A 27,211-nucleotide genomic window follows, 5' to 3' on the forward strand; every position below is an offset into this window, starting at 1 on the left:
TAATAGTAAAATTGAAATATTTACTCATCCCTCTTAAATTTGTGGGGAGCTTCCTATACAGGTAGGATCATTTCAAAATGATTTTGGAATGCTTTGTTTTTCTTTTCAGAGACTAGAAAGTAGATTTAAGTTTTAATGTATAGCTTTTAGAAATAAGAGAGAAGGGATACAACGTCCCTGTTGAATTAGCCAGGCTTGGGTAGTGATGGAGCTATGGCTGCCTCTGGAGTCACAGGTCCCGGGTACGCCTTGCTTAGGGCTCCGCTTCTACCTAGCCAGGTAACCCTGGAAACATGACTTAAATTCTGCAAGTTCCCTTCTCGTACCTAAGGTGGTGATAATTATAGTACCTTCTTCATAAAAATGAAGTAAGACTTAAAGAAGAACTGTGATAAACCAGTGAGGACAATATCTGACACCCTTATCATAGACATTGTTATTGTTTGTCACTGTTATTAATAAACACTGTCTCCCAGTAAGATCTCAGATTTAAGTGCCACCTCAGTTAAGTCTGGAGCCTGGATCAGATGACACATTGATATCCTCTTTCCCTGTCAGACTCTGCAAGAGACGGAAAACATTAAAAACAGCAAGGCCTATTCTGAGGTTATTTTTTCCTTCTCTCAAATTTTAGTAGCAATGCCAATTCAGAGTCATTTGAAAGTAATGTACATATGTTAGGGACACAAGTTGTCAGCCTGGATCTGTGGCAATATGTACAACTTGATTATCAAGGTGTTGGAACAACCTGGCAAATATCACTTAGACCTTTCATGCTTTGTAGGCAGAATAACTACCTCAATTTTTCAAGGTGATGAAGCTGATTAAGAAAGAACACTGTGATTTTTCATTCATTCATCTTCACTTAACCAGATGGAAAGGTCTTTTCTACAGACAAATGAGTCTAAATGGTGTGACTTGATCCTCCTGTTCTTTTTCTTCCCTTTCTACCCCCACCACAGCCACCACCCTTTCTAAGAGACCCAGATTCTTCATATAATGCTAATCCAAAGACCCCAATTTCAGGGTTGTAAAGGTCCCTTCCTCTCTTTTTGACTGAAAACATTTAGCAGACTTTCTAGGAAATAAATCCTAGAGCACTAACCTCTGAATGCCACTTAATCACTCTTTTCAATCAAGTCACATGTTTATTTATGAGAATTGCTAAACCAGTTAAGTGTTGAATTAAAAGGATCGAAGGGGAGGAAGACATTATTAGAAAAAACCCAGTAAGTAGTCCTACCTGAAACATTTATGAACATCTATTGCAAACACTTTTAAAACCTGGTAAATTGCATTTTAATTATTTTGTAAATGTACTGAAATTAAAGAGCATTTGGAAAGCAGTCATCTAGAGTTGAGGAGGTAAAAATTAATCACGTGGTTACACTGACTATTCAAAAATTCAAGAATCCTTAATGGAGCAATAATAAATTTCAAGCAACATTAGAACTTGGCACATGCTCAGGGCTGCCTGGAGCATATTTTCACACTGCGGAAATGTTTACTCTACCCAGCTGCCTATTTCCCCCAATAGAAACACAATGAAAATTCAAACACAATAAATCATTCCCAAGGTACAGAAATTCAAATGCCACAAGTGCTTTGATTCACTCTGCTTCAGGGGTAGAATTTATAAATTGGAGAACTTTTAAATTTGTTAGAACACAGCACAGTGGAAATGAGAAAAGCAAAGCCAATTGGCTTCCAGGATCTTATTTGTGTGTCACTCTGCATTACCCTTGGCAGTGAGTCACTGGCATGATCGATAGGGTTCTAAAGCGTGTTGCATGTGGCAGAGGGCTATTTCATCTCGACAGCCAACAGAAGGGCCTCATAGTCTCAGGCTTGGAAAGAAACTCAGAGGTGCCCTAGGACTGCTACCCATTTTAAAAATGGGAAAATGGACCTGAGAGGTGTAGTGAATTAATTCTGGCTTGCCAACAGTTAAAACAGATAATGGAGAAAGCTCTGGTTTCCAGACTCCCATTGCAGTCCTCTCCACCACTCAGTGGAATATCTGAGGACCATTTTGCATGTGTGCATTTTTTATTCATTACCTCCAATTAGTGAACCACTTACCTTGGTTTAACTTGTGTTAAACTTTCTACTTTTCTTGTACGTTTGAATCCTATAAACATTTAGCTTTTTATAGAATATCGTTCACAAGATCTTTTACTTTTCTCCATTTCTTCAATAAGAAATTGTTAAAGTAAATAGACAAAGGGCTAGTGTCATCAATGCATCATTTTCATTCAAGACTCCTTTTTGGAAATGCTGAGCTTCTAAGACGTTAAGGCATTTACAGAACATTCTGTGCTCTGCTTAACAAATTACTTCTTTCTCACGCAACGTGATTGCTACCATCACACATTTGAATCATGTTTATGGAAACTCAAGGTGCAACAGAAATTTACGGCCCCATAAATGAAGTTGTAGAACGACAGAACTGCCAGATAAGAAATGTTACTTATACTATGTATCCTTCACTATACCTAAAAATCTTCACGAAAGAAAAACTATTTACAGACCAAGCCTGTAGCTTGTTCTTTCGTCCTTTTCACATGGACTTTAGCAGAGCAATAGGTTTTAATTTTGATGATATCCAACTCATCAATTTTTCCTTTTATGGATCACGCTTTTGAAGCCTAAAAACTCTTTGCCTAGCCTTAGATCCTGAAGATTTTCTCCTATTTTATTTTCCTAAAAGTTTCATAGGTTTACATTTTACATTTACATCCATGATCCATTTTAAACTTATTTTTATATAAGGTGTGAGGTTTAGGTCAAGGTCTATTTTCTATTTAAAAAAAAAAAATCATAGCTAAGGATGTTATTGATTTTCTTATTTGAATTTGTATCTCACAACTTCCCTAGCTTTTTTTTTTCCTTTATTATTATTAGTCTTAAGAGATTGTAAAATCTTCTGGATTTTCTACATAAAAATCACATCATATGTAAATAAAGGTAGATTTACCTCTATCTTTTTATTCATATACCTCTTCTTTCTGTTTTCTCATTGCATTAGTTAGAATATTCAGTAGAATATTCAATGGCAGCAAAAATAGCAGGTGTCTTTGTTTCATTCCTGACTTGAAGAGTTATTCTCAAATTTTATTATTAATTGTAATGTTGGTTTTTGATAGATAGGCTAAAATATTTTACTAGCTTTTAAAAATTTTTTAATGAATATTTGTTGTATTTTCTTGAATGTTCTTTTCTGTACATATTGACAAAATAATATGGCCTTATTCCTTTATTACATTAACATATTTGCTATGTTGATTTATCCTTGCTTATCCTAGGACAAATCTTTATTCTTTTATATTTTCTAATTTACTACTAAATGATATTTTCAAGGATACCATTAAAACTTATTTAATGAAGGTCTGAGTGGTAAACTCTTTACAATGTCATATGTTTAAAAATAACTGTTTTGGCCTATTCTCATAAAATCATTTAGCTGAGTATACAATTTGAGGTAACTGTTCTTAGCTTTCCCTCAGCTTCTCAAATACATTAGTCTTTTACTTTTCTGGTGTCCAGTGCTGCTGGTGAGAGAGCTCCCGTTACAATCAACCTACCGCCGGGACTCTGAAGGTAACCTGTCCCTTCATTTTGTAGATTTTACAATTCCATTTCCAAGATTTCTGATTTGGTCTGTTTATATATTCACGTCTTCATTTTATTTTTGTAGTTGTTTGCTTAATACTTTCTAATTATACTAGACATACTCATTTTGAAGCCTTTGTCAGATTGTTCCATATAAACAAGTTCATTTGAAGTTAATCCATTTTATAATAACAATTTTGTTGGCTACTTTTCTTAGAAGGTTTATTCCTTTTCTCTGGATTTATATTATAGAGACTTATTTTGAGGGGTAAATATTTTGTTTTCTTCTCTCTCTCTTCTTCTGACCCTCTGTGGAGAGCAGGCTAGCTGAAAGCAAATGTAGAAGCAAACAACATGTGAAGAAAGGAGATAAAGAAGATGATGCAACCTAGAGAAGAAAAACAACTTTATCAACAGAAGACACTGGGGCCAACTAAGTCACAAACAAGGACTTATCAATACCAACCAAATGGGCTCAAAGAGCTCCAGCTAAGTCATAAACAAGGACTTATCAACACCAACCAAAGGGGCTCAAAGAGCTCCAACAGTGTATAAAAGAAGGGGCACTAAGACTCCACTTTGCTCGGAGTCATAACCAGAGCCACCTCGGTCATACGTTGCGGACTGGGAAGCATTGGGCTGCGGCAGCTCACCTGGGCTTACTCCCAGGTCCTAGAGACGTTGCTAACTGGGTCATACATTGCAGGCCGGGAAGCAGTGGGCTGCGGCAGCTCACCTGGGCTCACTCCCAGGTCCTAAAGACATTGCTAACTCAGTCATAAGTTGTGAACTGGGAAGCAGTGGGCTGCAACAGCTCCCCCGGGGTTACTGCAACGTCCTAGAGACGTTGCCTATCTCGTTCATATGGTGAGGACTAGGGCCCAGGAGGTCAGGAAGCAGTGGGCTGCAGCACCTCGCCCGGACTTACTCTCGACCCTCCTCCTAGTCTAACACACGTTTCTTGTTGCTCTGCTATCTCGGTCATGCATTAAGGGTCAAGACTCAGTGAGCTAGGAAGCAGTGGGCTGCGACAGCTAACCCGGGCTTACTCTTAGTTCACTCCCGACCCAATACACGTTGCTTTGGTCATAAGTTGAGAGCTAAGGGATAATAAGCCCTTCTGCTCAAGAGACGTGACAGAGATCCACGAGAGATTCTTGGGGATCGAGGCTGATTTGACATCCGAGCAACCGATGATGGCGTGGTAAAGAGTTGGCCCGGACCAGAAGACAACAATGCCCAAACACCATCCTCATTTCCATAAGCTTGCTTGCTTTCCCTCTCCTTTCCCCTGGTGAACTGAGATCTCTGGCGTCCGGGGTGGCCAAGAACCTGTGTGCCTAATAACTAATAAAGACATTGTGGAAAGACACATATCGTTTGGAGTAGTCGTTGCAACCCCCTCCTCACCAAACTCTCTTCTTAATCCTTCCTCTCTAACAAGTTTATCACTGTCTTCCCCCAGCCCCTGGGTACCCAGCCCAGAAATGGTCTGATCTGATCGCCAAACTTTACTGTATTCTCCGCCTACCTAATGCCACAGTCTCCTATAACGCATCACCAATGTAATGTTTTTATTTCCTTTTACTCGATAAGACTTGAACCACTGTCTAATGTTGCTAGCTTCCAGACCAGGCATCTAAAAGCCTGGTGCCACAATCACTAGTTTGTACTTGTTTTCCCTTCTAGTCCATGGGGATATTTATTTTGTTTTATAACTCAGCTATGTCTTTGCTCTTTCTTTTCAGATTTTATCTAACTTTGCTCTTTGTTAGAACCAAGATAGTGTATCAAAGCATACCTTGCCAATTTGCCCACAGTACTGTCATTTTTTTCTTTAACTACTCCTGATCAGGCTTTCATCTTCCTTGAAAAGTACTCCTGGAGGGGTCACCAATAAAACATTCATCTTGCCAAAAATAATGATCAAGGCTCAGACTTCATTTCAGCATTGACACAGGTGATTGTTTTCTCCTTGGTGATGGGCTTTCTTCTCTTAATTTTAGGACACTCTACCCTCCTTATTTTCTTCCTACCTAACTAATATAGATTTTTTTAAATCTACTTGGCTAACTGGCTCTTCATCTTCCCCTTGAACCTTAATTGTTGTAGTGTCACAGTGATTCTCAGATATTTTCACTTCTCTAAACCCTGGTGGTGTAGTGGTTAAGAGCTATGGCTGCTAACCAAAAGGTTGGCAGTTCGAATCCACCAGGTGCTCCCCCTTGGAAACTCTATGAGGCAGTTCTACTCTGTCCTATAGGGTCATTATGAGTCAGAATCGACTTGATGGCAACGGGTTTGGTTGGTATCTATAATTACCTCCTAAGTAACCCCATTTAGTCCCATGGACATGCACACAAACACACACTACATACATATAAACATGATATCTATGCATAAATACCTATGTATCATGTCTATATGTATATATAAACATATATCATTATTTATAATTATATATAACAAAAAACAAAAAAGGAATTAAACATATATCATTATTTATAATTATATATATAAATATTGAAAAATTTGTACATGAATGTTCATAATAGTCAAAAGGTAGAAACAACCCAAATGTTCATCACCTGAGAATGAAAAAACAAAATGTATTTATTCCTATATATATGTCTAAACAAACCCAAACCAAATCCATGGCCACTGAATCAATTCTGACTCATAGTGACCCTATGAATGGGATGAAGTACTTCTATATGCTACAAGACAGATGAACCTTGAAAACATTATGCTAAGTGAAAGAACTGGTCACAAAAGACCATGTATTGCATGTTCCGTTAATATGAAATGTCCAGAATAGGGAAATGTATAGACATGGAAAATAGTTTAGGGGTTGCCTAGGGCCGATGGTGGTGAAGGTGGAAATCATGAATGATTGCTAATGGATAAAAAAGATTTCTTTTCAAGTAGGGAAAATGTTCTAAAATAAGATTTTGGTAATCATTACACAACTGTGTAAACATCCAAAAATCTATTGAATTGTACACCTTAAACTAGTGAATTTCATGATATGTAAATTGCTTCTCTATAAAGCTATTAAAATAACAAATTCAATGATATAATGCCGAAATAAAAGAATTATTATTATTATTATTGGAAAGGTACACTATATTCTAGAGAAAAGTTACTCAGAACATCAAGACATCTTAATAAAATTATCAGACTAAGGATAAAGAATTCTTTGAGCAACCAACCAGAAAAGTCAAATTACAGTGAATCAAATGTCAACCTGACATCAGACTTCTCAATAGCAAAATCTAATGCCAGAAAACAGTAAAGCAACATCCAAAGGCACTCAAAGAGAGAAAGTAGTCTCTATATTTCCTTTGCCAAGACCTTAGAATATATATTTGTCTCCCTAGATCTTTATCAACAATGACACTCTAGTTAAGTCTTAATGAATTTTAAGGACTTTCTGGAATATTAGGGTAAAAAAAGCAGAGGATACCTGTGTTTCCAAGAGGAGATCCTTAGGCCAAATGGCATCTCACCCTTGTGTATACACATCCTGAGATGCTCATGTAGCTTCATTTGCTGAGTGCCACATCTGAGAAAATTCAGGGTGCCCCGCCCAACCCTTCCAATTGGCCTACTTTTGTTTTCCAGTGTAATAAATACGTCTTTGCTTGATATTGCATTTTATAAATGAATTACATATTATTCTAAAACATTATAGCAGCTTTCCCCCAAATTAAAAGCAACGCTGGTCTCCTAGGAGCAATCCAAACGTGTGCCCTCTACAAGGTAGTTTAGAGAAATAACCATCTTAATTTTTTTCTATAATATTAAAAAACACAGCTGTTTATTGTTGAAAATTTTAAATCCCCTGTAAAATCATTTAGAAATAATTTTCTAGAAGCACAATTACTCACTCACTCACAGCCATGGAGTTAATTTTGACTCATATCCAGACCCAAATCCAGTGCCCTCATAGTGACCCTATAAACAGCCCAAGTTTTTTTCACAGTAGGATAATTTCATAGATTCTAGATACTAACAGACCTTAGAGATTATGCAGTCTAACCTTCTCATTGTACAGGTGAGTAAAGTTGAGTCCTGAAGAATTGATCGCAGTTAATCGTAGAGCTGGGACTTGATTCTAGGTCTTTGATTGCTTTTCTAGTGCTCCTTAAATGGCTCCATAAACTCTTGTCTTCTTCCAGTTAGGTCTGTACTCATAAACATTTCATTATTTTATTCATCCCACAAATATTTATTTATAGTCCACTATGGGACAGCAATTCCTCTAGACGCAGGGAATGCAGAAGACAGACCACAGGCCATGTCTTCAGAGAACCACTATTCTCTGACACTTCCTAGCTTCTACTAAGCTTTCTGGCTGAATTTCCCTTGAAATACTTAGTCTCCCATTTATTCCTCTTTACCATTCTCCCTGAAGCTGCCCCTTCTTCCGGACTCAGGTCATTCCTATTCCTTCTCTTTGTGTCACTGGGCTTTACGCCTGAGGGAAACTGTCTCTATCCCGGTTTACCTTACCATGTGCTTACCTCCATTAAAGCACTACTACCTGGAAAGGTAGTTATCTGCTTACTGTCATTCCTTCCTCTTACTCTGTGACCTCTTTGTGGGCAGGGGCTATGTCATGTTTATTCCAGTATCTCTACTATCTGCAAATCATCTGGAACAGAGTGAGTGTCCACTAAATATTTGTTGTTGACTAAATTGAGAATGTCTGCATAAACATAAGTTCTTACATACTCTCCTCTGCTGATACTAGGATTTTACCACACCAGAGACAGGCTTAGTTGGACTTCTGAGAAAATTACATTGGTTTTCTGTTAAACATCAAATTAATTTAAAATTGCCACATGATGACTTGCAGCATAAAACAATGGGCAATTTAGGACACAGGTGTTTGTCAGAAGCTATCTTTCAGAGTTGAGCTGTTGTCTGTGAGCTACTGAAGTAACTCTATGGTCTAGTTTCAGAAACACAAAACAGCAACAACAAAACTCTCAGCACCAGCATAAACATCTACACGTTTCAGTTTAGCTATCAGACAGGCCAATTTATAATTCTACCTCAGTCAGAATCTGAACGAACAGAGTCAGCAGATTCCTTTGGATCTAAACTTTTATTTTTTCACCAGGGCATGCTCTCTAATTGAATACTGCTTACATTTTGTACTGGGAACGTGAAAGCACTCCAGGATGTTTTTGCATTAAAGGGAGCTTCAGGGGTTTACTAACTAATTGTCTTTGAATCGTATTGCAAATAACTCCTCAGGATACACTAAAATAAAATTTGGCCCTACTATCTAATAAATGCTAAGAAAAATGTCACCATTCCCATGTACTTTTATCTGAGGCTAAGGAATACATAATATGTATTATCATTCAGTCTTGCCTTGAAAAATCATTATTATTTTCTCAGTCACTGATTTAAAATACAATGTCATTTCTTCATTTCTCTCAGTCATTGAGGATTAGACATTGTCCAAATTATTTGCAAGAATAGTCCCCGTGCATTCTTTTTGGGATTAACTTGAGAATCACCCATAGCAATTCTAAATGAAAGGGATAATTTTTGAAGGTCCCACAATGTTCCCTCTTTCCTTCAGGAATTCCAGGTTGAGTTTATCTGGCACCCATCTGGCAACTAAGATGACCTTAAATGTGGTAATGACCCAGTCTCCTTCCAATTCCATGAATGCAATAACGAGAAAGAACTAATGCAAGCCCATTTTGAATTTAGAATTAGAGAGAAGAGGATTAAATCCATATTTTCCTACATACTAGTTTTTATTTACCTATTTAAGGCTCAGTTAAAAAAAAAATCATCATTAAAGAGTCCTTTTGCATTTTAAATGTATTTCTTCCTAACATGTCAAGAGTCTAAAACAGTGTTTTTCACAGATTCATGACTCAATAGATTTACATCTCTTAACCCTTAATTCACTTTTAGAGACCAAGGATGTGTGAGAACAGAATATGCAGATAAGGTAGACAAATCTAATTGAAAATGGCAGTCTTACCTGTGGCTTCAGAGTCCTTCCTAAACTATCCCTTCAGGCAACCATTAAAATCAAATTATATTGGCATTACAGATTAAATGTCTTTGTCATTCCAGTTATAGCTACCCAGTTTACAACTTGGAAGATACAAAGGAGTTTGAAGAACCATATTTGTTGTAAAAAACTTGAATCTGGTTGGTTAAATAAATTACATAAATACAAAACATAATGAATATTATAAGATTGAAAGTTTTTGCCCCCCCTCCATTTTTTTGTTGTTGGCTTCTTTCAAGTCAGCCCCTGACTCATGGGGATACCTTGCACAACATCATCAGACCATTGTGATCCATACAGTTTCCCTGGCTGATTTTTCAAAAGTAGATCACCAGGCTTTGTTCCTAGTCTGTCTTAGTCTGGAATCTCTGCTGAAACATTTTCAACATCATAGCAACATGCAAGCCTCTGCTGACAAATGAGTGGATAAGTCCATAAACATGTCAAATGAGTAGTTTACGTGATAAAGTGAGAAACGCATGGATGAGTAGAAAAAGCTCCGAACTTGAGCAATTTTTTAAAAAATTACAGTTCTTCCACTAATTAGTAGTTCAATCTTGACTCCATTCCTTAGCCTCTCTGGGCATCAATTTTCTTCATCCCTAAAATAAGGAGATTAATCTTGACAAGGCATTCCAGCTCTAACATTCTATGATTAAGGCTAGAGGAATCAACAGGAAATGATCCTTGGGTTTTGATGAGTTAAAAAGGGTCCATGGAATAGGGAGAACTTGAAAGATGATCTGCGTTCAGGCGGTAAAAGCAGGTGAAGATAGTATCCTAGATGAGCTGAGCAAGTGGCTCTTGATCAGGTAACTACAGACAAGTTCAATAAGCACAATTATGACTATGATGATGATGATAATGAAAAATTTTTTTAGATTATAACAATACATCATGTCATGCCATCTGCCATTCTATTTTGAGCAAATCACCCCTCAGGCAATAACTGCACTTGCCAGATTTTACACAAAATGTACAATACAGTGTTGCTCAAATAAAACACATCTAAAATTGGAATGCTTTTGGCCCAAACAACACCAAGAAGAGTGTGATGGCTTCATTAATATGTTAATTGGCCCATTTCCTATCAGAGTAAACATAAAGCCCCTTATACACAGAGTTGACCCAATTAACACTCTACAGTTGTTTCTTTCAAACTCTAAAGATTAAGGTCCCCAAAACTGATGTGTGGAAAGAATGAAACCTATAGAGATTTATGATTTTATGGGAAATAGTATTAAATGAGGGTGCCTATGAAAGGGCTTAATATTGTTTTCAATCACTAAAATAAAAATCAATAACATCACATAAAGACAGCATCAATGACATGTTTTTGATTTCCTTCTGCTGTGGTTCTGATCACCATAAATTTCTCAAGATTTTCTTTCTCCAAAATTTACTGTTTTGTGTACTTTATTGTATATTAAGCAAATATTTTTCTGCACCTGTTTCTTCTTGTAAAGTCTCATTCTTCATGCTTCCCATATGCTAGGTCCTACCAATGTTCTAAGAAATACATTGTAACTATGGTTTCCAAATTTAGCCAACGAAAATGAAGGACAACTAGTTAAATTTAAATTTCAGATAAGCAACAAGATTTTTTTAGTTTAACTATTGCCCGTGTAATACTTAGTATATAAGTATATTTTTTAAAAAATCATTTTTTATGTGAAATTCAAATATAATTGAGCATCCTTTTATCTGTCAACCTTACTAGTGACTAAAATGGTCAAGGATTATTTCTGAACAAATATTTCCTAAGTCTTTTCCACAAAAGCCAATATTATATATTATTAGCTCTCTTCACAGTAATGTCTTATCAAAGCGCACACCTGTGGGCTCTTTACAAGTGGCCCAGGGCCTCAGGAAATTTTATGACTTCCATTCCATACAATCCTAGAAAGTATAGTTATGAGGTACTATTAACTTTTCTACACTGTCCTTTTTACTCTATAACACATCATTATACACCAAAACCCTCTTTTTCTAATTATGTCCAGTAGTTTGCATCATTTGATTTCAAAATTATTCAGAATTCTTGCTGAAATGTAGACAGAAGAAAATTTGCATGCCCTCTGCTAAAGCTTTGCATAGAGAGGATTTGTGTTTTCGAAGGCTGATGCTATCTTGTTATCTATAGTTGACTTTGACTCAGTCAAATAAATAATAAGATTAGAAAAATTTACATACAAAATTATTAATAGCAAATTACCAGCTGTTAGGTGCCTTCAGGTTGGTTCCAATTCCTAGCAACCTTATATATAACAGGACAAAACACTGCCAGGTCCTGTGCCATTCTCACAATCGTTGTTATGCTTGAGCCCATTGTTGCAGCCACTGTGTCAATCTGTCTTGTTGAGGGTCTTCCTCTTTTTCGCTGACCCTTTACTTTATCAAAGATGACGTCCTTCACCAGGGACTGATTCCTCTAATAACATGTCCAAAGTATGCGAAATGAAGCCTCACCATCCTTGATTTTAGGGAGCATTCTGGTTGTACTTCCAAGACAAATTTATTCTTCCTTCTGGCAGTCCATGGTATATTCAATATTCTTTGCCAACACCATAATTCAAAGGCATCAATTCTTCTTTGGTCTTCCTTATTCATTGACCAGCTTTTGCACACATATGAGGTGATTGAATGTACCATGGCTTGGGTCAGGTGCACCTGAGTCCTTAAAATGACATATTTGCAGCAGATTTGCCCAATGTGATACATTATTTGAATTCTTGACTGCTGCGTCCATGGTCATTGACTGTGTGTCATATAAGGAATTACTTTATATAGCCCTTCTAGTCATGGTCTTTGTGACTCACACATGATGATTGTGTGGGACTATGCAAATAAGGAATATGGAGCCTGTGATGGTTGGGGTTATGTGTCAACGTGGCTAGGCCATGATTCCCAATATTGCACGGTTGTCCTCCATTTCATGTGTTGAGGATTCTGACTTCTACATGTTGATGAGGCAGGATTGGTGTAGGGTGTGTCTTGGATGGAAGCCTTATAGGAGGGTTTGACTGAAGTCTCACCCATATGCAAGTTATGCATTTCCCTGGGGTGTGGCCTGCCTATAAGGTATGCGTGTGGATGGCCTAATGGGGCTCTCTCTCTCTGTGCGCATCTGGATCCCGCATCAGGTTTGTGATCAGTTGATCTCCGGTTCTTGGGAACTGAGCCACCAGAGACCTACTGTCTGACCTACTGATTCTGGGATTCACAGGCCTCCACAGCCCTGTGGGCCAGTGGCGTAAGATCTGATGTAATTCTCCAGCTTCAGCAGCCTTGTGACCCAGGAGGCTGTGCTCTGAACTCCCAGTTTGAGTTTGTCAGCCCCTGTAGCCAAGTACGTTGGGAAAACGCTAGCCTGCCCCACGGATTTGGGACTGCCAGTCTCTACAACTTCATAAGATATTTCCTTTATACAGTTTGTGGGACCTGTGAGACATTGCAGCAAATTACAGAAACCAAAGATAAGAGGGACAGTACTGAGAAGAGAGAAAGTTGTTGAAGTTAGAGAGGACAAAGTGGTACAGCAGTTTGGAAAAGTCAGACATTTGAGACATTTTTAACCTCTGCCTCATAGGAACCAGCTTTGTGCTGATCCTTATAAAAGAAATTATTCATTTAGTGTGAATCCAAGTAAGATGAAATCCCTTACAACTTCAATATTTTCTTAGTTTATCATGATGTTCCTTTTTTGGTCCAGTTGTAAGGATTTTTTATTTTACTTTGAGGTGCAATCCATACTGAGGGCTGTAGTCTTTGATCTTCATCAGTAAGTACTTCAAGTCCTCCTCACTTTCAGCAAGCAAAGTTGTGTCATCTGCATAATATAGGTTGTTAATGAGTCTTCCTCCGATCCTGATGCTCTGTTCTTCTTCATATACTCTAGCTTCTAGGATTATTGCTAAGCATACAGACTGATTAAGTGTGGAGAAAGGATACCACCCTGGCACACACCTTTCCTGACTTTAAACCATGCAGTACTCCTTTTCCTGTTCAAATGACTGCCTCTTGATCTATGTATAGGCTCCTCATAAGCACAATTAAATGTTCTGGAATTCCCATTCTTTGCAATGTTATCCATAATTTGTTATTATCGTCACAGTTAAATGTCTTTGCATAGTCAACAAAACACAGGTAAACATCTTTCTGGTATTTTCTGCTTTCAGCCAGGATCCATCTGACATCTCCAATGATATCTCTTGTTCCACATCCTCTTCTGAATCTGGCTTGAATCCTGGCAGTGCCCCGTTGAGACACTGCTGCAATTGCTTATGAATGATCTTTCAGCAAAATTTTACCTGCATTTGATATTAAGATACTGTTCAATAATTTCTGTAGTCTGTTGGATAACCTTTCTTTGGAATGGGCACAAATATGGATCTCTTCCAATCAGTTGGCCAGGCAGCTGTCTTCTACATTTCTTGGCATAGATGAGGGACTACTTCCAGTGCTGCATGCATTTGTTGAAACATCTCAATTGGTATTCTGTCAGCTCCTTGAGCCTTGTTTTTCACCAATGTCTTCAGTGCAGCTTGGACTTCTTCCTTCAGTACCATTGGTTCTTGATCATATGCTACCTTCTGAAACTTTTTGTTGACTGATTCTTTTTGTTACAGTGATTCTGTATTCCTTCCCTCTTCTTTTGATGTCTCCTGCATTGTTCAATATTTTCCCGATAGAATCCTTCAATATTGCAACTCAAGGCATGAATTTTTTCTTTTTTTCTTCAGCTTGAGAAATGGCAAGCATGCTCTTCTCTTTTGTTTTTTTAACTCCAGGTGTTCGCAAATTTCATTATACTTTACTTTGTCTTCTCAAGGTGCCCTTTGAAATCTTCTGTTCAGCTCTTTTACTTCATCATTTCTTCCCTTCGCTTTTTAGCTACTCTATGTTCAAGAGCAAGTTTCAGAGTCTCTTCTGACATCCATTTTGGTCCTTTCTTTCTTTCCTGTCTTTTAAATGATCTCTTGCTTTCTTCATGGATAATGTCTTGATGTCATTCCACCATTCCTTTGGTCTTAGGTCATTAGTGTTCAATGCATCAAATCTATTCTTGAGATGGTCTCTAAATTCAGGTGGGATATACTCAATGCTGTATTTTGGGACTCAAAGACTTGCTTTAATTTTCTTCAGCTTTGACTTTTACTTGCATATGAGCAACTGGTGGTCTTTTTTGCAGTTGGTGCCTAGCCTTGTTCTGACTGATGATATTGAGCTTTTCCATCATCTCTTTCCACAGATGTAGTCAATTTAATTCCTGTGTATTCCATGTGGTAAGGTCCACATGTATAGTCACCGTTTATGTTGGTGAAAGAAGGTATTTGCAATGAATAAGTCATTAGTCTTGCAAAATTCTATCATGCATTCTCTGGTGTCGTTTCTGCCATCAAGGCCATATTTTCCCACTACTGATCCTTCTTCTTTGTTTCCAACTTTCACATTCTAATCACCAGGAATTATCAATGCATCTCTTTTGCATGTGCAATCAATTTCAGACTGCAGAAGTTTGTAAAAATTTTCAATTTCTTCATCTTTGGCATTAGTGGTTGGTGTTTAAATCAACAGTCAGATTAACTGGTCTTCCTTGTAGGCATATGGATATTATCCTATCACTGACAGTGTTTCAGTATATATTTTGAAATTTTCTTTTTGATGATGAATGTGACACCATTCCTCTTCAATTTGTCATTTCTGGTATAGTAGACCATATGAATTTCTGATTCAAAATGGCCAATACTATTCCATTTCAGCTCACCAATGCCTAGGATATCAATCTTTATGCATTAAATTTAAGTTTTGAAAACTTCCAGTTTTCCTGGATTCATACATGTTACATTCCATGTTCTGATTATTAAAGGGTGTCTGCAGCTATTTCTTCTCATTTTCAGTTATGCTAATTTTTTCAGAAGTAGATCACCAAGTCCTTCTTCCTAGTCTGTCTTAGTCTGGAAGCTTTGTTGAAACCTGTCCTCCATGGGTGACCCTGCTGGTATTTGAAATACTGGTGGCATAGCTTCCACCATCACAGCAACATGCGAGCCACCACAATATGACAAACTGTGAGACAAGTGGTGAAAATTACCAATAGGATATCTATTTAACTTACAAGTGTTTATTCTCTTTATTTACATTAACACTTCTGAATAAATCATTCTGATTTTACCATATAGTAAGGACCAGCTCTTGAAATTTGCAGAGTGAGCATAAAGGAAATTTAGTTCAAGTTCTCAAGGATAAAAAAAAGTCTTTTGTGTGTGAAAAACCTGAATCATTTTCAAGACAAAAATTTTAGAAGTACTGAATTATTCATTTTTATTTGAAAAATATTATGGGGTAAGAGCTGAACAAATAAAATAGCATGTTAAAATTGTAGTTATTGGTATCTAAAAGCATAAAAATGGTTTTTAAACTGCTACAAGAGCATTTTACCTTATTTTATAAACCCATAATATTCCAATAAGAGTCATTTAGATTTACAAAAATGAGGCAAATGTAAATGTCAAAATACTGAACTGAGAGTAGAGAGTCACATTCTCATTTCTAATACAATCAGAAGTCATAGGCTTTTCAAGAGGTTTTCTACCTCTATTTTCTCATCTGGAGAGTGGGGATGATATTTTTTTCACAGACCTTGAGTTGTGGAAAAGAAAATAGATCTTCCCTATTTAATCTCTCTCTCTTTCTTTCTCCAAATTCCACCCATGCCCCAGGATTTAGTGCTCTAAGAGTTCAGAAGGAAACCCTGGTGGTGGAGTGGTTAAGTGCTATGGCTACTACTCAGAAGGTGAGCAGTTCAAATCCACTAGGCACTACTTGGAAACTCTGTGGGGCAGTTCTACTCTGTCCTATAGCGTCACTATGAGTCAGAATCGGCTCAACAGCAACAGGTTTAATAGTTCAGAAATGAGATCTTGAAGTAATGAATTACAGGTTAAGTGGAGAGGGGTAGGAAATTAGGAGGCAAAGAAAGAGAGGGGGAAAAGGGGGGTCTGGTTTCAGCAAACCAGAGTAAGAGTATGCTTTGGTCCTTTTCTCATGTCCAACTAAAGCAGATCATGAAAGCTGAAAGTTCCAAAGCAATCTTTTTGTTGTTGCTAATGTTTTTTCTGATTCACAAGATTTGTTTTCAGATTTTTCTTCCTAAATCCACTTTTTTTTTTTTTTCTTTTTTTCAGGGAAAAAAAGGTCTTGACTACTTTCATTTGTTACATTTGGGAACAAAACAAAGGCTGTGAACCTGCCTTAGGGTTGTGGGTACCTAGTATTCAAGATGATATTCTTTAAGTATTTATTCAACATGTCGTGGAGAGGTCAAGCTCTCCACAGAGAAAGAAAACACAGGAGGCTTTTAAGTGACAGTGCTCGGACCCTTCTCTAGACTTCCAGACAGTTCAGCTCTGAACTCACCTAGATAAAGTTAATCATACCAGCCCTCTCTGGAAGGCTATTTGTTAATGTGCCCCTGATTGGGGAAGATAGGGAACTGGGCATTAAAGTACTTCTTCCAAATAGAGACAGTATTTGTAAATATAATTTTCTCCTCCATGGTACATTTCTAATGATGTTTAGTGTTTCTTATAGACTGATATCTGGCCATCCATTTCAGTTTCTCAAGGCAATACCTTGGACCCTCTTCACGACACTCTTGGCTACTTAGACCTCCTCAGTTTGTTTTACAAGGGAGGGGTCAGGATATAAATGTGGCATTGAGGTCCTGATTTAGTTAGGATTCTCAAACTTGAGTTGGTAAATTTCCAACATATATTATTATCTGGCTTTTCTGGAGTTTGAAACCATATATATATATATCTGACTGCAGACCGTAAGAAAAAAAAAAAATTTTTTTTTTTTGCAGACCGTACCTATCTTTTTTTGTCACTAGATTACACCTTTGAAGAAGGCTGGAGGAGCCCTGATGGTGCAGAGGTTAAAGCACTTGGCTGCTAACCAACAGATTGGTGGTTCAAGCCAATCTTGCTCTGCAGGAGAAAGAGGTGGCAGTCTGCTTCTGTAAAGACTGACAGCCTTGGAAATACTATGGGGCAGTTCTACTCTGTCCTATAGGGTTGCTGCAAGTCAGAGGAGACTTGAAAGCAGTTGGATTTTTTTTTCTTGCGGGGGGGGGGTGTTGAGAATAAAAGAGAATGTTTATAAAGAAGGCTGAAATACAATGGGAGCTTAGTAAACGGCAGCTAATATTTACTTCAATGTTAATATTTACTTCAATGTTTATAGTACCTAGAATAGTACCGAATTAGAGGGGTATTCATAAAATATTTGATAAATGGATGGCAGTAAATTAGCTTAAATACAATAGTAATTTTTCTGTTTTTGATATTTTATTATTTATTTTGAGTCTAAATATCTACTTTGGAATGCCATGTTAAGATCAAATTATATAATAAGCATGGTCTTTGTGAACTATTCTGCTAAAGAAATCTAATAGATTGTTGTCGTTAGGCTCTTTCAACTTAGTGGAATGGTTGAGCCAATTGATATAATCAGAAATATGATTAGCAATTTATTTCCTTCTTATTGAACTGGTTAAAAAGATACCTTAAGTGGATACACAATTAAACCCTGCCTTGTTTCATGAAATGTCATTCTGCCCTTTTTAACTCTTGCATGGGTGACTACTTAAGTACAATTCAGAGGCTTAGAGAAGGTTTAAGAGATGCATTTTAATTGCTTGAAACTTAAAATCAAGTTGTACAAGTTTGTGGATTGCACTGCATTAATTCATATTCATTCTCTCTCTCTCTTCCCCTCATTCACTTCTCCCAGTTCATTCCCCCAAGAACCACAAATACTTCCAAGGTAAAAAAAAGTTTCTTTTTTTTTTTCTCCTAGAGATGCCCCAAATGGTTTCTGAAAACCACTGTCAGAAAACCACTGGCATAGGCCAGTCATTTATATCATTATTATTATGTGACAATTTATTCTATATGACCTCAGAAACCCAAAAACTGAATGTTGGTATTTAAAATCAGCATATTAAATGAAAATATAAGAAAGGTAAAACATAATCATTATTAGCAAAACACCAAAAACACTTTACTAATAATTTTTAATTATTCTAGAAAATGTTTTGAAAGTACAAATTTTATCCTTTTAAGAGAAATTGGAGGTATATGGTCCCTAGAGAAAATATTTTTCTGAATTCTTTTTGGGCGTTTCATTTGGAAACAAACAAAGGCTGCGAACCTGCCTTAGGGTTGTGTGTACCTGGTCTTCAAGATGACATTCCCCTAATGAAGAGCTGTGCTATAAATCACGTCAGATCTAATAACAAAGTTGTCTAAATTCTAGTGTGGGTTTTACGTCTGATATGTAAACCCTGGTGGCGTAGTGGTTAAGAACTACAGCTGCTAACCAAAGGTTAGCTAACCAAAAGGTCAGCAGTTCAAATCTACCAGGCGCTCCTTGGAAATGCTATGGGGCAGTTCTACCCTGTCCTATAGGGTCGCTATGAGTCGAAATTGACTCGACTGCAATGAGGTTTTTTTTGTTGTTGTTTTTGTGTGTGATCTTGGCCATTTTATTTTTCTGGCCTACAATTTATTCCTGTGTAAAATGAGAGAGATGGCCCAAAAGGTTACCACAATGCCCATATACTCTAAGACTGTACAAATTTTTAAAAAATGCCTAATTTTTTAAGCCATCAACATGCCTAGCAAAAGCCCACACCAATAAGTAATATGAAAATCTCTTGCTGAACCAGATCAAAAAATGTTCAATTTAATTATGAAGTGGAATATTTTTATTGTTTTTCTACAATGTTTTGTTTTTATTTACCTTTATATGTCATAATTAGAAATAGACTAAGTTAGCATTAAAATAATGTAAGTAAGCCCCAACATATGAAAACCCTAATAAGCCAGAAAGATGCAAATTCCAGAGGGTCCAGAATCAGACTGCTTAGGTTCAAATCCTAGATCTGTTAATTACTTTCATCTGTTATCTTGAACAAGTTATCTGAAATTATCAGCCTCAATGTCATTATGGATAAATAGAAGGAACTCAATTCATAGGATGGAAGTGAGGATTGAATACTTAACACATTGCCTGGACATGGTCAGCTTTTAGTAAATGCTAATTATTATTACTATTAATCAGGATATTATATTTATATTATCACACAAAGATGATATCTCTAAAAATTTTGGAGGATGAAAATTAAAAGCCTCTACTTCTTTCCCATTGCCTCAAGCTAAAGCCTCTCTCCATAATACAAAAACCATTGTTGTCAAGTCAGTCCTGACTTGTGGAGACCCTATGATACATAACAGATATTCTAAAATGTTAATTTAATTTTTCTTTCATTTTTGAAATTTTAAACTATGACTTATGCTTTATTTAGATATTCTGAGTTTGGCCTAGATGCTGAATTTTGATGATTCTTCCTGCTTCATTTCATAAAGTGAAAGTGATCTTTTTCACTTTATATCCCATTCATCCATCCACTCAACAAACATTGAGTGACTTTTACTATACGCCAGATATTGGAGGGGAGATTTATAGTCTTGGTCCTCCTACTGAAGAATCAATGGGAAGACAGACAAATCATAATGATAAATCAATGTGATGAGAAATATATGTAAGTTGCTATATTAAGAGGGGCCCTGGTGACACAGTGGTTAAGCATTTGGCTGCTAAGCAAAAGGTTGGTGGTTTGAATCCACAAGCCACTCCTTGGAAACCCTATGAGGCAGTTCTACTCTGTTCTATAGGGTTGGAATCAATTCAACAGTGTGTGTATATATATATATATATATATATATATATATATATATATATATATATATATATATATATATATATATAAAGAGACATCATTTTTTGAACATCTAAAAAGAAACAATACTATCACTGAGTATTTACCTTGTCCCAGGCATCTTCGATAGGTATTCTATTTTCATTCTCACAAAACTATATAAAGAGGATATTGAATTCACTCATATAAAGAGAAAACTAAGGTTCAGGTGACAATACTGATGGTAAACACCCTTACTTCAATTCTACACCTGTTCACATTTAAAGTTCCTCCTACGTAGTGCTAGAAAACACAAATGTCAGTAGTTGCCAGACAGGTAACATAAATGAGTGAGGTGGGCTAGTTAAAGACTGGGTAAATGGGAAAGCTCACGCCCTGTCATGACAAAAGTGGCTTCCAGTCAACTCCAGGCAATTGCTGCACTGAAAGGCCACATTCCCAGTTTTGGTCTCTTTTGATCTTTCAAGAGAAGTCAGAATTGAGTTTTTATGTGACACCTCCCTAATTTTCTAATGTTGAAAACTAACTCAGTTAAACAAAAAACATGAGCAATAACACTGAGCGGTTGAAGTAAACACAACTGAAAGCTCTTACCCAGGCCACAGCATTCTAGCCTGTTAGTTCTGTACTATATTCTTTTGTTTTTCATAATTTTATTGTTCAATCTGCTGATTCCTTTGTTTATTGATTTATTTACGGATTATCTCTAATCTCTGCTCTGACTTGGGTACAACTATTTAAAACTGGTACTTGCAACAGTAGTTCAGCATGGAAAACTGGAGACTCTGTATCAACTACTTATTGCTACAATAATCCTACATAACAACTACAAATTCTCAGTGCCACGCACAAATTAGCACCCATTTCTTGCTCATGAGTTCTTGAGTGATCTGGGACACCTATGGTGGAGTAGTGGTTAAGTGCTACAGCTTGTAACCAAAGGGTCAGCAGTTTGAATCCGCCAGGCGCTCCTTAGAAACTCTATGGGGCAGTTCTACTCTGTCCTATAGGGTTGATATGAGTCAGAATCAACTCGATGGCAATCGGTTTAGATTTTGGCTTTGGTTTGGGACACCTGTGCTTCAGGTTGTGGCATTTGAGGCAGCTCTGCTTTATGTTACCTGTTGGCTAGATGCCTCACCTTCATATGCCTATCATCATCCTCCAAGGACCAGCAGGCTAGAAGGGCCATATTCTTTTCATGTTGATGGCACAGGCCCAAGAGGGCAAGAGGAAACACATTAGGATTCTTAAAGGCTAGGCCTGGGACTAGCAAACTATGGCTTCTATCTACATGCCACTGGCCAAATATATCACATAGGAATGCCCAAAAGCAAAGGACAAGAAATACACTCCAACCATGATAAGGTCATTACAAGAGCGTGGATGTGAGAGGAGAGAGGATCTGGAGCCAAGCATTCAGTCTACCATAGTTCCTTACCTCAGTACTAGAGGGAATTCAGTGCTTTTATCAAGAATATGTCAGGATCATGCTCAGATTTTCTTTGACTTCTGGGACTTTTCTTTCTGCTATCAGGCAATTGACCAAGGTCTTGGATTATACAAATTCTCCTTTGATTTTTCCATTTCCCATCTCCAAAATCTTGTAGTCCTTTTATTTCCTTTCTAAGAACACCGGTTTAATTTCCCAAGTTTTAAGAAATACAATACTTTTACTTATTATAATGTTTGCTTCCATTAAAAAAAAATCTTATATACGGAAATATTAGTAAACTGATAAAAGTCATTATAATGATTCTACTGAATTAAATATACAAACTTAGAGCAAAGAAGTAGGAATTAACATTGTACCATCACAGATAAATACCTGTTTAGATTTAAATCTCAGTTGTACAGCAGCACCAAGGCAGCTGAATTTAAATCTCTACTTATTATTCATGGCACATTATTCTGGTCTATTCTTTTATGTGGATGAAATAAAATTAAGTTAGTATACATACAATTTTTAAAAGCATAAATTTAACAGAAAATAGCATTCTGTATCTAAAACTTTCACAATGACTTTACTCTTTGAGGCAAAAATTCCAATACAAGAAAATTACCAAGGGTAATCATTAGAGATGTGTTCATATATTTGTGTTCAAGAATATTCATTGCATTATTCATTATACAAGAAAAATACAAAATTTTAGAATTTTAATGTGAAATTATCATAATCATACAATGTATACTAGGCCCAACTGAAAAACATGCCTTATTGGGATGTTTAGTTAAGTGGGAAATGGTCATAATCTAATTTGAAGGAGTAAAAACATTCAAAAGGAATTGACTTGACAGCAATGGTTTTGGTTTTATTTCTTCAAAATTTTCAGGAGTCATGGATCATTCTGATATGATGATAAAAGCTACAGACTCCCTACCTAGAAAAACACACTTATGTACACAATCAACAAAATAGGTTGGGGGTAAAATTTCAGAAGCCATTCTTGGGACACTGGTTAAAGGATGCCTGATATATTTTGCATGGTCACAATTTTCTTAAAAAATAATTTCATCTATTTCTGTACTAATAATTACATACAGGAAATGTTCAGAGACTTCAGCAATATGGGCAGGGGTTTTGCAAATAGGTTTCCATTCTGCTACAAACACAGAGAAATGCTGAGTCAAAGCAAGTCCATGTGTGTGCTTGCATACAGATGAGCGTGTGTGTGCAGGCACACACACAAAATGAATTAGAGACCTGCCCTTAAAAGAAGATGTAGTTGTAGGTGTAGAAACAAAGGGAGAAACCAAATCTAGAACAGGAAAGGTCACTGATATCATAGTAGTCAGTTAAGAGTTTCTAACGCTCACTTGTGAAGATGTGATATGTGGCATAAGCTAGGAAAGAGAGCTGAACCTGAGACTTCTGCCCAAAGAAGGTCTTCCTTGGACAAAGAGCTTAATGGGAGTTTTGTTCATTTTACTATATTCATTTTTTAGTAATAAAAATCTAGTAATTTTGGTATTTTTTGTCTGGTCTCTCAAGATTCAGGGCTTTAGGGTGGCTTTGACTAGAGACAAAGGGCAGGTGACAGAGCACTCTGCTCTGAAAGAATCGATGCCAGAGCTTAAAGATGAATGTTGCCAATAAATGATTTTTTAATTCTTCAGGCCTAAATGTGGTGGGGAGACTTTAGAGAAGTAACAGAAATACCATGCAAGGTAAAAAAAAAAAAAAGGCCAATTGTTATATGTGGTTTGGAATCAGTCTCCTCACTTAATTGCCATTGTAACAGTAGGGGTTCTGGAGTTGAACTTACTGAATTTGAGTCCATTCTCCACCTCTCTGTAGCTGTGTAACTTTGGACAAGTTACTTATTCTGTCTCAGTTTCTTCATATGTAAAATAGAGGTAACCATCTTATAAATCTTATTAGGGTGATTCTGATGAAATACCTTTTTCAAGGTAACATACATAAAGAGTTGACTATAGTGGTGGATATGGTAACCACTCAATAATGTTAGTTATCTTTAAGTGAGTTATTTGAATTTCCCTTATATACACAGCATAATTCTGCTCCCAGTCATTGCTAAAATGTTCCTTATTCCTTTTGTGTGTAACCATGTAAATTTCCAGGATGTCTGATGTGAGTATGCAAGACTTCATGAGATACTAGGCCATTATGATAATATAGCTCTCAATTAGAAAATATATATATGATATTTACCATTCATTTAGGTCCTTGATGGTGCAAATGGTTAAGCATTCCATGACTAGCCTAAAATTTGGTGGTTCAAACCCACCCAGATCTTCTTCCCAAAGGTCACAGCCTTAAAACCACATGGAACAGTTATACTCTGCATATATGGGGTCACCAGGAGTTGGGATTGACTCAATGGAAACTAACAACAACAACAACACCATGGATTAATCTCTAATGCATACTTACAGACTTCATTAAAACAACAAAACACTTTCTGCATATTAAAAGAAAAACCTTAAATAGACTGGCAGCAGTGTTGTAAATCAAGTATAAGAGAAGAAATGACAGTGGATGAAGGCAATTAATATATTGAGAGAAAATATCTGTCAACCTAGAATAGTATATCCAAATGGGCTCTCGATCATAAGGGCAAAATAGACATTTTCTGTCAAAGGCAGAGAGAACTTATTACAGACCTCAATGAAAGAAGTACTAATGTAAATATCTCAATAGAACGGAATTTAACTCAGAAGAAAATAGCGGAATATAAAATGCAATAGTATGCTAATAAATTGGTAAATTTATTAATATATAGTGAATGTATAGTAAATTTACTATACTTTCAATTTACTACTGACTATAAAAGCATGGATAATAATGAACTGGGGTGAATTGCCCAGTAAGCGAGGTAAGCACAGGTTTACTTGTGCTTACTTACTAATCTATAACAAACGATTTCACTTACACAAGTGTTTACCTTGCTTACTGGGTAATGTGCCCCTTACTTTACCTACTGAATAATCTGCCCATGATAATGAATAACTTTGAAAGCTTAAATTCACGTTGGAATAAAATGTACATATGAATGATGGGATGGGTAATTGGATTTAAAAGATTCTAAGGTCTTTGTATTTGGGGAAGAAAATAGACATACTCAGTGTTAGATATGGTTAAGACAAGTAGTTGTTAAGACAAGTATTAGACCATTAAATTTAAGACTACCACTAAAAAAATAAAAACAAAATGTATAACTTCAAATTAATAGAAAAAATAAAGGTATAAAAGAAAACAATAAAATAAGATGGAAAAAGGTTAGAATGGAGCAAAGAGAAAGCATGGTATGGGGGAAAAAAACCCATAAAATATAGGAATATGTAAGCTTCACAATGGTAGGAATTTTTTTTTTTTCTATTGTACTAATTGATATATCCTAAACTTTTTAAACATCTAGGATAGTACCTGGCACATAATAGGTGCTCAAAAATGTTCGTTAAACTAGTGTTGAATAAATACTAATAGAAATGAAATATCGTGGAGTTACTGCATTTCTGAGCCTATATTTAATTAATAACTAAAAAAAAAAAAAAAGAAAAACTCTTGTCTGGAGAAGAGATGAGAGGGCAGAGGGGGTCAGAAGCTGGCCAAACGGACACGAAAATAGAGAGAGGAGGGAAGGAGTGTGCTGTCTCATTAGAGGGAGAGCAACTAGGAGTATTACATAGCAAGGTGTACGTAAGTTTTTGTATGTGAGACTGAATTGGTTTGTAAACTTTCACTTAAAGCACAATACAAATTAAAAAAAAAAAAAAAAAGAAACCAAACTCATTGCAGGTGAGTCCATTCTGGCTCATAGCGTGACCCTATAGGACACTGTGGAACTGTCTCCAAGGAGCGACTGGTGGATTTGAACTGCTGACTTTTTGGTTTGCAGCCAAGCACTTAACCACTGTATCACCAGGGCTCCAAAAAATAACTTAGCCTCCAAATATAAACGGAAACACTTTATGTTACATGCATATGATAAGGTATGTGCATGTAAATACAAAATGCTAGGGAAAAAAAAAAAGCAAACAACTGGCAAGAACTGTGAACCTTATAAAGAAATCTCCACTATCATCTGCCAGACTGAGCCACCTGTTTGAGCTAGACAATGTGACTGCTAAATTACAGGTACGGTGACTCATACCAATAACACTGTTGGTAATATCATGCTTGTGTTCTCATCTTTGCTTATTCAATAGTGGCATGAGGTACAGAGATAAATCAGTCATCTTGTTTAGCTAAGTCTCTGATGCTAAAAGGACAAGGTGATCTTCGAGTTCTGTTTTCAGTGTGATTATGTTGCTGTCTCCTCCCCATTCTTCAATAGCATCTGGTAAGCATGCAATGTGAATTGTTAATTCACCTCTAGCTATAAAATTAGACCAGGTTCAGCAGAGACTGTGGGAGCAGCTGGTAAACAATATGAGATCCCACAGGCTCCTTCAGCTGCATATACTTCAATGGGATGTCTGGCTCAATTTTTTTCTTCACCCTCTTTTCTTCTCTAGAGATACTGTGAAATTTGGCAAGGTTTTCTAGACAGAAAGCTAGTGTTATGGTGGAAGGGGGGATTCTAAACCCAAAAGAAACCCCACAACACTGAAAAAGAAGTTCAGCAAGACTGAAAACACGGGACTTCCATCTTCTTTTTTTCATAGCTATCACTATTAAAGTTATACACATGGTAAATGCCCCCTTGATGTGGTTTTTCAGTCCTCCTTGTCTTTTTCTTCCACATAGTTTTGAAAAACAGGACCACCATTCTTATTACTCCTTGTTACATTTAAAAAAACACACAAACAAAAAATCTATTTGTTTAATTATATTGACCACTAGAACTTACACAATAAAAACGTGTTGGTGAGTGGATAAACAAACAGTGGTACATCCGTACCAAACCCAAACCAAATCAGGTGCAGTGGAGTCAGTTTCCACTAATGGCCTCCCATGTATGCAGAATACAACAGTGCTCCACGGGGTTTTCAGTGCCTGATTTTTTAGAAGTAGGTCATCAGGAAGGATCTCCAATGGTGCAATGGTTAAGAGCTAAGCTGCTGACCAAAAGGCTGGCTGTTCGAACCCACCAGCCACTCTGTGGGAGAAAAGGCCTGGTGATCTGCTTCTGTGAAAATTACAGCCTCAGAAACCCTAAGGGGCAGTTCTAACACATCCTACAGGGTCGCTATGAGTCGGAATTGACTCAACGGCACACAGCAACAAGAGATCTTCAAGTCTAAAAATGCACACAGGGCATTTTTAGGGTAATGAAACTATTCTGTGCAGTATTCTAATGGTG

The sequence above is a fragment of the Elephas maximus genome, chromosome 9 (assembly GCF_024166365.1).
Source record: "Elephas maximus indicus isolate mEleMax1 chromosome 9, mEleMax1 primary haplotype, whole genome shotgun sequence".
Lineage (NCBI taxonomy): Eukaryota > Metazoa > Chordata > Mammalia > Proboscidea > Elephantidae > Elephas > Elephas maximus.